General features: G+C 38.0%; 1 protein-coding gene across 1 annotated transcript in view; it reads left to right on the top strand.

Annotated features, from left to right (window-relative positions):
* Window positions 1–14443, top strand: part of WWTR1 (WW domain containing transcription regulator 1) — a 175902-nt gene that overhangs the window by 69752 nt on the left and 91707 nt on the right. The gene's annotated exons all lie outside the window — the stretch shown is intronic.

Here is a 14443-nt window from a genome sequence, read left to right as displayed (position 1 = left end):
ATCTGATTGTAGTCATGACTCTGCCTTGAGCTGCGTGTTGAGCCCCGGCAATTGACCTCTCTGAGTCTCAGTTTCCTCACCTGTAAATTGACCCAGTAGAATGTATACTACTTGAGAGCAGGGACTGTTTTCTTCTTTGTCTTGGTACCCCCAGGACCTGGCAGAGTGCCTTGCACATGTGGGCATTTAGTTGAATTGAAGTTAGACCAGATGGTCTGGAAGGGTCCCTTCCACCTTCGGCTTTCTGTTGGTATAGATTCATGCTGGAAGAGGAAGAATGTTTTCTTTTAAATATATTATATTTATTATACATTATATAATCTATTGTTTTATATTTAATAATAAACAATAATTACATATATTTTCCATCTTAAAATATTTGAATATTTTTTTCTAGCACCTGAGAGTTTCCCTTAAGTAGGGGACTGAGAAGAGATTAATGATTTACAGAGATAATGTTGAATTAAAATAGACATTTCATAATCTGTCCAATACTTTATTGAGTTTAACATCAAGCAGAGAGTCAGTTTTGAGTTCCTTTTTCTGTACCATCCTCATTTCCCTGTAGCCTGCTAAGCCTTTTTTGGAATTGAGCTGGTAAAGTGGTTCTGTTGACGTTGTTAATAGCTCAGGCCATTGTGGGCTGGCTGTTGTCAATTCAATTCAGCAGACATTAAGCACCTACTACAAGCAAGGCATATTTTATGAGAGTTGCCTCTAATTAACATTTGGAAATTTCTGAAATGAAACGCTTACTTGTATTTTGCTTTGTCTACCATATGCCTTAAACCTGCTAAAAGGAATTCTGAAAAACCTTGTCTGTCTTTTGGATGGCTTGGAAAATGTGGTCTAAAGTGCTCTTATTTATATCACTGTAGTTTTTTTCTTTTCACCCTAGAATGGAATTCTTCCTATTGCATTTTTTAGCATTGAAAAATTTTTTTTCTGAAGCTCATCACATCTTAGATTGGGTTATTAGCACAGTTTCATAATTGGTCACATATTTTCCCTTGATTAAGTTGCATTTCAATTCCTGGTCCCATTTAAAAAATCTTGAATTAGGTCTAGTGAGCATCAATGCAGAACTGTCACCCTCTTTCAGCTGAGGTCAATTAGCAGCTAGCATACACTGTTTCTTTATTTTGGAAAGGTTTTTCTTGGGCAAAGACTTCGTTCTTTTAACCAGATCCTGCTTTTCATCTGTTTTTGATGGCAAAAGACCATATTTCCCAGCCATTTGCAAACAGCGACTGTCTGGCAGGATTTCCTGGATACACGGCCAGTTACAATTGTTAAGGCCAACTTTCTGAACTTCAGTGATTAGCCTACTTATTTGTACTGTTGTTTTCTTCCATGGGAACTAATCAGCTTATCATTTGGAGAAAAGAAAGAGGGTCCAAGAATAACCTGTTTGCTAATTGAAACTGTTGCCTTCTTCCTTCTTCTATTGATTCCACTAAATTGGAACCAAATCTGTCTTCATCATAATGTAATGAAAAATAAAAATCTGAAAACGATGAAAAGTTTCGCTAATGAATTTTTCCAAAGAGTTGATCTTGGAAGCTACAAGTTTGAAAGACATTACTTTAGAGACTGGCTGCTCCAAAGAGGGTTGTAAATTGGCACTCACAGGAAAGTGTCAAAAAATCCCGGGGTAATCAATGAAAAAAAAAATCTTTTCATGCCAATAGATACTTTCAGAGACACCCTTGTGGATTTAGCAAAGATTAACAAACACACTGTTAAGTATTAAAAAATGAGTTGGGGCAGCTAGGTGGCATAATGGATAGAGCACTGGCCCTGAAGTCAGGAGGACCTGAGTTCAAATCCGGCCTCAGACCAAACACTTGACACATACTAGCTGCGTGACCTTGGGCAAGTCACTTAACCCCAATTGCCTCACCAAAAAAAAAATGAGTTAACGTTTTTATTATTTGTGGATCCTGAGGCTACCTCAATAGGAAAAAAAAAATCCAATTTCTTTATGTTTCCAAGAACATTTCTGGTTTGTTTATATATACATTTCAGTTTCCTAGATGGCAGCATGAAAATAATATAAGACCCAAGGGAAGCAGGATGAGTTTGTTGAAGGAATCTGAGATTTGGAGGTGAAGGGCCTTAGTTCAAATCCTTGCTCTGTTCCTTATTATCTGGTTGACCTTTGGTAAATATCTTGACCTGTCTGGACCTCGGTTTCCTCATTTGTAAATTAATTTCTTGTTGTGACTAAGGTATGAGAATAAACATGCTATACACACTGGGGCTTATATGATTATTGTGATTTCCTTGAAAATCAGAAGAAAAAAGTCAGATGTTATAACCTGATGTTTTGTTTTGAAAATAAAGCAACTTGTCAAATTTCTATTCCTTTGTATAACTACTGACCCATTGCCATTGGGCCTCTTGGCCTTTCTTAGGATCATAGACTCAGAGGTATAAGGATATGGACTAGATCCGAGATTTAATTAATAAAAGAGAATTCCTGGGTGAGGAAACTTGCTTTGCCAATGCAGGTCAACATTTAGGTAGTGCAATGGATGGAGTGCTAGTCCTGGAGTCAGAAAGAACTCAGTTCAAATATAGCCTCAACTATTAGCTGTATAATCTAGGACAAATCACTTGACCTGTTTGCCTCAGTTTCCTCAAATGTAAAATAGGAATAATAAATAGCATCTAACTCACAGGTTTGTTATGAGGATAAAATGAGATAATATTTGTAAAGTGCTTAGTACAGGGTCTGGCACATAGTAGGTGCTATATAAATGCTAGGTATTATTATTATCAAGATCATTGTAGTCATCTTAGAGTTACCTAGAAGAAATGTTCATCCTTCAATTTTGAAGAGGACCAATGACATCTAACTTTTTCATTTTTCATATGAGGTCACTGAGGCCCAGAGAGGTTAAGCAACTTGAAGAAAGCCATGTAGAAGTCCAATTTGGCAGAGCTGGGGTTTGACCCTTGGTCTTCTGCTTCCAAATCCAGGACTCTAATTATCTAAATAAATGGGCAACATACTGGACTGACTGGTATAAATTTGGGATTTCTTTGCAATGGCATATTTTAGTAATAGTGTCAGTACTGCTGCCTGAGTTTGGGAAACCCATATATTTGACTGCCCCTAGGAAAAGAAATGGGCTTTAAAAAACCTGTTTTCTAAGTGTGCTAAGTACAAACCAAAAAGTGATTCCCAGCCCCAGTGTTAACATCCGATAACTTATGAGCATCTCAAAATGTCATAATTTTAAATGGGTTGGATTTTACTTTTATTAGGCTCAGAATAACCCATGAAGGTAGCTTCATAGAGGCTGGCAGTCTAAATATCACCTACATTTTTCTAAGGAAATGACAAGAGATTAGCCCTATTTTTTCAGGCTGAAATAATACCAGAAGCATTTGTCCTCCTTATTATCGAGTTTTCATTTTTCTGAATGGGAGTGGGAGGAAGGAAGCCTGGTTACTGGGAGGTAAAGGAGAAAAAAATGAGAGGGACTTGACGTTTTTATTGGGTCTTTTAGCAGTCCAGTCCTTTGCAGTGAATGCAAAGGCCATGGCTAAAAGAAGGTGTTTGTTATCTGGCAGAGGGAAGGCCCACTTCAGATCCTAGAATAGCTGTCAAATCCCACCTTCTCTTTTTGAAGCCTAGAGTTTGAATCACATTCTTTCAGAAACTCAATGAGAAAGGAGTGCCTCTCAGAATTCAGCCACCTCTCCCCAGCTGCAATTGGACAGAAGAATGGGAATCTCTGGGTAGTGTGCTGCTGACAAGCCATCCATGAAGAGCCCAGACCCTTGATCGCTATGGGATGGCTTTAGGGGTGGGTGGTAGGAGGGAATGGGACAGAATTTATACATATTAAAAATGGTGGAAGGAGGGGGGAGTGCCTGAATTTCTATGTCTCTTTTGGACTAAAATCTTACAGAAATTTAAGAGCATGATTTGGGTCCATGCTTTAAAAAAAAAGAAAATCTTAAATATTTGCTTCTTTTCTCAAGAATCAGGGTATTACTTTTTCAGTGTGACACCAAAAAAAAAAAAATGAATGAAAGAAGATTTATCTTCCACAAAATTACTTCGGAACATGCAGTCTTCAGGCTCTGTTTCTTCCTTCTTTGATTCCTCCGATGAAATGAGTTCCTTCTGGTGACCTGACATGCTGCTAAGGAACAGAGATATTAATCTATATCTGGAAAACTATGCCTGTGTGGCTGGCCTGCTTTGCTCTGGGGACCAGTCGAGCGGGGTTTATTGTGACTATCACAAACATAGGTTCTGGTGTCAGGGACTATAGAGAGCAAACTTTTTTTTTCTTCTTCAACAACTGTGCAGTGGTAGGCATCAAACATTTCTAATTAAATATAGAGATATATTACTTTGTGGAAAACTTAATATGAAAGACCTGCTTTTGTAAAACAGATAAATTAGTGGGTGGTGCCTACAACTATATATTTAAAGTTAGGGAACTGAAGGGCAGTCTTTTCCAACCTTTCCTCCCCCTGAAAATGAAGAAACTGAGGCCTACAGCAGTTAAGTAAGGTCTTCTGTTGATCTTTAATTTGATTTTTTTTAACATTATCTTTTGAAAGTGCTACATTTATGTAAAGAATGAAATCTTTAAATAGTCATGAGGAGGATTATTATCTCTGTTTTTATAGTGGGAGAAACTGAGGCACAGATTGGTTTGAGTTTCTTCTCACTGAGGAAACCTAACTCAAAAGTAAAATCCATTCAGTTGTACCTTGGTCTTGGGGAGAAGGTCCAAGAGTACCTGAGAGTAAAGAGCTATATGAGCAGCTGATAACAGATATGGGACACTCATTCCTATTTTCCCAAATCATTTTTTGCCATTATGATGTATACATAAGTGGTTTCCTTTTGTGATTTTAGAATTTAAAACTTTGGCACATAGTAGGTACTTAATGTTTATTAACTGACTGGTATGAGCCTTTTGATCTGTTCTGTAGATTACTGATTAAAATTCAGTTCTTTATTTCTTAGTTCTAAAACTTTTGGGATGTCTTTTGTTTTCTTATCACTTCCTTTGCCCAGTATAGTTCTCCCTCTTTCAGAAAGCCTTACGTTACCACAAAGACAAAAAGAGAGAGAAAAGAAAAAAAAACCCAGCAGCGAAGTGGTATGCATATTCCACCCCACCCTGCAGACCACACCCCCTACCCCAGCAACAAAGGGGGGAGGAGCAAATGGGATAATTAAAAGAAAAACTTATTTTGAGAAAGAATGTTGGAAAATTAATGATAACTATATCGACAATTTTTTGTTATAAGGAATGGCTTTCTGGAAGAAATTTAGGTGACATAAAAATAAGTTATCAATAAAAAAATCTATTTAAAAATAAATTATTGAGGGGCAGCTAGGTGTTACAGTGGATAGAGCACTGGCCCTGGAATCAGGAGGACCTGAGTTCAAATCCTGTCTCAGACCAGACACTTGATACTAACTGTGTGATCCTGAGCAAGTCACTTAATCCTGATTGCCTCACCAAAAATTTAAAAAAAAATTATTGACAAGTCACAAGCCCTAGTCTAGAATATAAGGTTTACTGTGCATTGGGTGAGGGTGAGGGGAGGAAGGGGGGATGGCTTTTTAAAAAATTTTTATTGTTTTTTGGGGGGGGGGAATGGCTTTCTTGTTGAAAAGATAAGTCATTTTGGGGTCCAGTTTAGCACTGCAGGTCTGTTAAGCTGTTGCTGTTGTCATTTGCAATAAAATCTAAACTTTCTTGCTTTTCAAGGACGGAGTGCTACAGATAATACACTGTTGCCACTTTTTGTAAGTTATAAATGTAGGGACTGTGAAGTTGAGGTTGTGAGAAGGATTTGTCAGTAAGAACTGTGATCCTAGAACATATTCTTTACCAGCCAAGATCTTATTTGACGCTCCCAGGCTCTTTTTTTTTTTCAGAGACACAGAACTCTTCATCAGAGAGATGAATTCCTTTAAGGCCTTTGTGTTATCAGTTGGAAAGGCTGTCTGGATAGTGCAGGAAACTGATAGCTTGTCATTGGGAAACCCATAGAACAACTGTGCTGCACACTTGTAGGAACAGATTCCAGAGCTTCTGCAAGGACAAGTCCTTTTCTGAAGTTACTCTTTTTAGTATGGCTTAGGGGTAAGGGTGGGGGGAAGGGGGAAGGAGGCCTAAGCTTTTAGTTTCAATTTATTTATTAAAAATTAGATTTTTATTCATAATTATAGAATCACAGAGCTAAAAGGGACATCATGGTGGGAGTGTAGAAAAATAACTGATGTCAAAGCCAAAGGAGCTGGGTTCGAATCCCACGGCTTGGGTGACCAAAGTCATTTAACCCCTTCTGGTCTCAGATTTCTTTATGAATAAAATGAGGGGGTTGGATTATTGGCCACTGAGGTTCTTTCCAGCTCTAAATCTCTCATTCTATGGTCTGGTTTGGCTTCTTACATTCAGCCTATGGATGAATAGTTTGCAGTTCCTTTCCAATTCAAAATGGAACTTAATTAGAGAGGATTACTAGGAAAGCTTATTTAAATTCCTCCACTGATGGCTTGATCACAACAGGGTCACATTTTGCCTTTTTTTTTTTTTAAAGGAGAATACTAATATAAACCATGTTTTAAATACATAAAATAAACAAGAGTCTTGGAGCTGATCACAGAGATGCCCTGTCCCACAGACCCACATTTTTCCTTTTTTCTTTTTTAGATAAATCCTGCTTTCAATTGTTTCATCAATAAAATCAGCAAAATGTAGAGGAAGAAAAAGTTTCTTCTATTTAATGTTTCAAATAGCATCATGAGAGACGTCATCCATCATACAAATATTTTAAAATTGAAATATACTGTATATATTTTCTCACACACACACACAAGTTTCCCACAACAATGTTTCATATAATGGTTTCCTTTCAATGGCTCTAACCCCTCCCTTTCTCAAGAATTGGGATTGCATCCAAACGCTAAAGGTTAAGTTATCAATAGAACTCAAAGGGTGTTTTGTTTCCATTTGTATCACTAGTTTAATGTTTTTTAAGTCTATAGCATATACTGACAATGGAATCAGTCAATTACAGGGAAGCTTAGCAAGACATTCTCAAAAGTTCTCTTCCCAGCAGTGAACAGTGTTGAAACTAAAGCAGGAAAAAAAGAGCAATTCTTTTCACTGAGGGAAATAATTTTAATTAGTGGCTTCCATAGTATAATAAATAGCTAAACAATTCTGAAACATCTCCACTTCAGGACAAGTAATTAACAGTGAACTTGATGTAGGAAAAAATAGGACCTAGGGTGTAATCAATTAAATGCAAATAATTACATTGTAACCCCCTTGTTAAAGTTTCAGGATACATTAAGAGTAAGAGAAAAAAACAAGTGTCTTGCATGTTATTAGAGGAGATGGAGACAGGCGGCTCATTTTGAAGTCATGGAGGAGTTTGGCTTCACTGATATATTTTAATCCTCCGTTAAAGAGTAAAAATGAATGATTGAGATTAAAAAAAAAAGCCCAGCTAGTATTTATATAGTGTTTACTATGTGCCAGGTACTAGGCTAAGCTCTTTACAAATATTATCTCATTTGATTTTTACAACAACCCTGGGAGGTAGGTGTTGTTGTGATCTCTATTTTACAAGTAAGGAAACTGAGGCAAAAAGAAGATCAAGTGACTCGCCTGAGATTACACAGCTAGTGTCTAAGACTGAATCTGAACTCAGATCTTCGTGACTTTAGGCCCAGCAATCTATCCACTGTGGCGCCTCCAAGTTGCTTTTTTGATATTTTGTTGTTCAGTTTTTCAGTTGTGTCTAACTCTGTGATCCCATTTGGGGTTTTCTTGGGAAAGATACTGGAGTGGTTTGCCATTTCCTTCTCCAGCTCATTTTACAGATGAAGAAACTGAGGCAAACAGTTTAAGGGTTAAGTGACTTGCCCAGGGTCACAGTTACCAAGTGTCTGAGGACAGATTTGAACTCAAGAAGATGAATTTTCCTGACTCCAGGGCTGGCATTCTGTCTGCTGTACCACCCAGTTGCCTCTCCCCTTCTCCTTTTTAATATAGGTATCAATATATGGATGTTGCAAGGTAATGGAGTGGTTGAGCGGATAAGTTTGAAATGTCCCAATTTGGGTTTTCTAGCTATTTCACAAGGGACTGGAATTTTGAAGATCCCTAGAGCAAACTGCCCAAATTAGGTTACCCAGCTTGTCGCTTTTTGTCTCGTTTAGTCCTATCAGCTAGAGCAGGCACAGACCTAGGTGGTTTCATGATTTTTAGAAGAAAAATCATCGACCACCACCGATCTGATGTTCACTTTGAATGAGTGATAACAGGGACTCCGGAACTTACTAAAGTTAGAAAGGCAGATCTAGCAGCTGCGCTAATTGCCTGGTGCTCTATGTACACCAGTTGTTTCAAGGGTATCGAGAGGAGCCACCCAGAGTGCTTTGCAACAGCTGTAAACATGGGCCAAAGGGAGCTAAGTTTATTGTGAGTGCCAACAAGTATTTTGAGTGCACACTAAGAATAGATAGAAACAAGTTGTTGCATTTCTGAGTTATGGGAGTTTGAAAGCTTCTATGTAGAAAAACAGTTTAAAAAAATTTAATCTGTCTTTGAGGTAAGGAAGCTTAACTTTTAACAGGCTTTTTCTAGAACTTGGGTGTTTTTGCACAAAGCTTTGAAAGCAGGGGAATATTGATGCTTATGCCCTCTTTATAGTCCCATTATGATACTGCACAGTACAGTTTGCCCAGGGTCTGTCTCCACCGATTACCCATTTATTGTTCATTCCGAGATGCTAATTATCTAAACAGAGACCATGTTTGCCTCAAATTTCACCCCAAAAGTCCTGGAAGTCTTCATAATCGTGATTTTGAAACACCTCAGGTTTTGGATAACTTATTAGCAGTTAACGTGTAGCAAGAAAACCTTACCTGACGTACAATCAATTCGATACAAATAATTCCATTATAATCCCTTGCTAAAGCTTCGTGAAAGATTAGTGAATGAAAAATGAAATCTCATACACTTGACGTCTACATACTCTGACTGAGGCAATACATTGGTTCATAGGCTCATATGTCAAGAGTTAGAAGGGAGACAGGTGATAGCCTTAGAGCTGGAAGGCACCACAGAAGCCTGCTGAGGTCCAAGAAGATTAAATAACTTGAGGAGTGCCAGAGCTGGGCTTCGAACTCATGTCCTTTGACTCCAAAGCTAGAAATCTTTTCACTGTACCATACTGCCTACTTCTTAATAAGGAGCAGATAAGACATGAGTCCTATACTTATGAAACTCAAAATTCTGTGACACAAACAAGTATAATATAAAATTGTTCATAATGTTATACATCATTTCTCCCTAGTTGTGGTTCTGAGGATTCAGAGTAGTCTGGACTCAAAAAAAATTGGTCACACTCATGCATAATATTGTTTGTAATGAAAGTATCGTGTTTAGTACAGCAGGGCTAATAGAAACTATTGTGATCCTCAAGAAATAAGGCAACCTACTTGCGGAAATGGTTTTTTTTTTTTTAGTCCCATGTGTTTCTGCCCATATCTTGTAATGATCCAGAATGGTCTAGATTGCCCTTGTGGGCAGCTAGTTACTTTTGCAAGTTGTATTCTGACTTAATGCTCCCCTGAAGGTTGTACTCTGTAGTAAAGATAAGCCTGCTACAGATGTCTTATGGACTCTGAGGGGTGAGGGTGGAAATCAAGGGAGGTTAACTGGAAGAAGAGACCTTTGAATGTGATTGGGAAGGATGAAGGGGAGAAGCAGAGTGAGAGAGAGAACATTCAGGGCATAGGGAGCTGACATGGGCTCATTTTCCCCCAGTTTTGAGCTCTTATCTTTCAGCAAGTTCTGGATAAGGGCGTTCCCTCTTTCTTCATTACCCCCAAACACTCCTTTCCCTCAGGACAATAGGTGCAGAATTAGACCTTTAGCATACTTAGCACCCATAACTGATGAAGGATGATGCTACTGAAAGAAATTCTGAAGTTAGAAAGAGAAGGGGATTTAGGAAGAAGGATGAGTTCAGTTTTGGCCATGTTGAGTTTGAGTTGCTGGTGGGACATCAGGGTGGAGATGGCCATCCTGTCCTGGGAGTTGGAGATATAAGTCTGCAGCTCAGAAGAGAGGTCAGGGCTGGAGATAGAGATTAAGTATTTACTTACATCGTGATCTTAGTTGAAGCTATAGGTGAATGACATTGTGAAGAGAGGGAGGAAGGGGATGGGGAGGAGGTGCCTTTGAGAATTGAAGGCCAGGGATGGGCCCTTTAAAGTTCCGGATAAGGCACATTAAAGGTTTGGGGAAAGGTTGAGCCAGTAAAGGAGAGAAAGCAAAGAGCATTTAGGAAGGTGGCAGGAGAAAAAGGCTAATGGTCATGTCTCTCCAAGGCTATAGAGAACAGCTTCAAGTGAGGAGACCTCACCAATGTTAAGCACTCCAGCTAGGTCTGCTTACATTCTGTTATTCTGCATGGTAGCCAGGGTAGCATTCTGATAAGGGGAATGAAGTAAGGTAAAGAGCTGTGGGAACTGATTCCCCCCCCCCCCCCACCTCCAACTGTCTTTGGTGTCCACCATTGTTTCTAGTTGTTTTTGCTGATCGCTGAATATTTTGCAGACTAAGGCTTCTCCAGTGGTGGACTACCTTATCTTAATGTCCTCTGGTTCCACAGAGAGAAAAGCCAGGATTTGAGGAAATGTTTTGAGCCAAAATAAGAAACAACAGTCAGTGTGTGGGTAGCCTTACATCACTTCATCTGTTTGTCATGTTAGAATTTCCTTCTCAACAATGTTTCAGTTTAATCAGAGTTCATTTGTATGTCTGACTATACAGCCATTTGTCCTTTTCTCAGTAAGTAATCAAAATATCTGTAGAATTTAAACCCAAATGAGACTTACATAAATGTATGTGTACACACACACACACACACACACAATCAATTTGAATGTTATTTTTTTAAGTCTTTTTTTCATAATTAACAAATTAGAAATGATGCAATCACTATTTTGTCAGACATGCAAGGCACACTGTCCAGAGGAGCAGCTACAGCTATTGCTGATGTTGGTCAGTCATGGCAGACTCTGCGTGACCCTGTTTGAGGTTTTCTTGGCAAAGATACTGGAGTAGTTTGCCATTTCCTTCTGCAGCAAATTTTACAGATGAAGAAACTGAAGCAAACAGGGGTAAGTGACTTAATCAGGGTCATGCAGCTAGTAAGTGTCAAAGACCCAGTGCTCTATCCAGTAAGCCTAGTTTAAAATAGTAGCTCTCCCAGAGAACTGGCTCCAATGTATGTTCCCTTCCTCGACTACGATAGACGTCTTAGAAGTTCTGTTGATGTCTTTTGCTTTTATATCACAGTCATTTCCAGATATACCTAACCTCCAGATCATTGAATAAGAATAGCAATAACTAGCATTTATTAGGGCTTTAAGATTTGCAAAGCACTTTACAAATATTGTTTCATTTTATACTTCCAACAACCCTGGACAGTAGGTACAATTATCCCCATTTTACAGATGTGGAAACTGAGGTCCAGAGAAATTAAGTGACAAGACCAGACTCACATAGCTAATGAATATTTGAGGCTGGATTGGAACTTAGGTCCTCTTAATTCCAGGTCCAGAACTTTATCCACTGTGCCGTGATAAATGTAATAGTCTGTATATGACGAGGTATGTAAGATTCCATGACTATAGTTCCCCTCACCCCAAAATTAAGGAAGGTAGGTTTTATTCTCTAAGATCAGAATTGGTCTTTATAATTACTTAAGAGTTCAACTACCGTTCAGTCTTATTTTTGTTTCTATTTCTGACACATTTTGCTAGCCAAAAAATTCTCTCTATGTATTTGAACAAATTGGATTAAATTGGAGTTTCTATAGCAAGAAATTTTTTGTTTGTTTTTAATGTAAAATTCTGTGTGTATTGCTTGTTTAAATATATAGATGCAGCTCCTGAGTGGCATATATCTATATCTGGATCTATCTATCTATCTATCTATCTATCTATCTATCTATCTATCTATCTATCTATCTATCTATCTATCTATCTATCTATCTCTGAGGTCTAGCAGAGAGAAGGAGGACCATTCATGCTCTACCCGGAGGAAGGGGTAGGCAAGAACCATGCTGGCTGAGGGTAGACAGTCTCTCCTCCAGTTTCCAAAAGGGGTATTAGACTAGAATTAGACTCCTTACCTTTGACCTTACTCTTTGACCCGGAGGGCTTCAGGTTTAGGTTCCAAAGGAAAACAATGTTCCTGGGGTAGCCCTTTTATTTACTAACTTCTTTGCACTAAACAGCTAATTACAAGAAAGATCATTATAAATAGCAAGTAGTGAGTAAATCCATTTGTCCAAGCCATAAAAACAACAACAAACTGGAGAAGTTCTATAGATTAGAGTGTATTTGGAAAAAACAGTAAATGAGCTCTTCACCAGAGAGTAAGATAAGATCTCCCTTCAAAGGAGAAGGAGAATGATCTTGCCCAGGGGAGGTCCTCTCTCAGCAGTCTCTTGAATTGTAGGCTCTGGAGATCAGAAAAATGATAGGGCCTGGCTTCCCCTGTGGCTTGGAGGGCTGCAACCCAACAAAGTTCTTCTCTTTTGCCTGCCTTTTCTGGAACTTCCTTCCCCAGATTTCCTACAGTGCTTCAAACCAAAGTAAGCCCTTGTGAGTCTTTTACGGCAGGTACAGTGTGTCAGGCTTGAGGAGAAGCTGAATTACAAAAGTTTTTAGTTGGAATCACTTCTTGTGTTGCTTGTCTGAGTCTTGTCATTTTCAGCCATGACTATCCTTGTCAGAATAAATTACAGCTGATTTACTTACCCAATAGAGTTGTAATTCCTGCCTGACAAAATAAGATCAACCAAATTCTCTTCCCATAATTTGAACTTATTTGAAGTTTGAAATTTAAAGTCTCATTTGGACTTTATTATACATATATATATTTATATATATTATATATGTATGTATATATGTGTATATATATATACACGCATATAAATAATTTTTTGTGAAGCAATTGGGGTTAAGTGACTTGCTCAGGGTCACACAGCTAATAAGTTTCAAGTGTCTGAGGCCGTATTTGAACTCAGGTCCTCTGGACTCCAAGGCCAGAGCTCTATCTACTGCACCGTCTAGCTGCCCCCAATAAATATATTTTTGATTGATCCTTACAACGATATTAATAGAGAAAAATATATATATGTGTATATAAAATTATAAATAAAAACTAATATAAGAGGGAAATTGTATATAAATAATTAATATCCATAATTATAAGGTGTTGCTTTCCTATGAGACTTGATACTTTTTGAAGTACTTTCACTTTTTTTTGTTTGTTTTTGTTTTTGAGGCAATCAGGGTTAAGTGACTTGCCCAGAGTCACACACAGCTAGTAAGGGTCTGAGGCTGGATTTGAACTCAGGTTCTTGAACTTCAGGTTCAGTGCTCTATCCAATGTGCCACCTAGCTTCCCCCAAAGTGCTTTTACTTCTAAGTAATTTGTCTTTTTGTTTTTAATGCGTTCAAGACAAAAATAAAACTCTTATCTGCTACCTAGAAATGGTGAAGTGTAGAGTAGAGAGCATTTAAGAGATGGAAATAGGGAAGTCGACTTCAATTTCTTTCCCATTCATTCTTTAACATTTTAAAAAAAAGTACTTTTTAGTTTGTTTTGACACAAGGGACATTTTCTTCCCTCCAAAAAAAGCTCCCAAGTAACACTCCCCACCCCCACCAAAAAAAAAGTGGTCCACAGAAAGTAGGATGTAGCTTTTACTTTAGACTTCTCCGAAGCATCATGTGGAGTTAAGCCATTTTACATTGAGATAAAGTAAACTGTTATAGCCAATAGAATTGGCATTGAGACACCATAGGCCCATTTAGGGAGGTACTTAAATATGTTTTAAATTCATTAACAAAAATATTCCTTTGAGAAGCAACTTTCTAAAATCTTATAAAATCTGGAATTCAAAGCCCATAAGAAATCAATTTATAGATAGTCACCAGTATGTGCTTTCAGTGTGATTTAAAATCCTAGAAGAATAATGTGAGATGAAAGATCAAGATTTAATATGAACACAGGTTATTTATTTTATAAAATGTACTCTTGTGTGATTAGTGTAATATAAGATCATTTTTTAAAAAAAATTCTATTTTTTAAAAAATGAATCATTATTAACTTTCCTCATCGTGGTGTTGGGAGACTTTAGGTCAGGATTTGTTCTGTGACATTTAGATTCACTCAAAGGGCCACACTTGAGGACCTAGAGGGCCACAAGTGGCCTTAAGGTTGCTGGTTCTCCACCCCAGCCTTAGGTTCCAGAAGGCAAGATCTAGCATATTCTGCCAAAGCTTTGAAAAGCCTGCAGTAGTGACCTGGTGTTTGTCATTTGAGCATTGGGCCTTATCTCCAGGTTAGCCTCAGGG

Source organism: Vombatus ursinus, unplaced genomic scaffold (assembly GCF_900497805.2).
Source record: "Vombatus ursinus unplaced genomic scaffold, bare-nosed wombat genome assembly UNPS02014810.1, whole genome shotgun sequence".
NCBI classification, from domain to species: domain Eukaryota; kingdom Metazoa; phylum Chordata; class Mammalia; order Diprotodontia; family Vombatidae; genus Vombatus; species Vombatus ursinus.
Note: the sequence above shows the minus strand (reverse complement) of the source record. Positions and strands in the feature narration are given on the sequence as shown.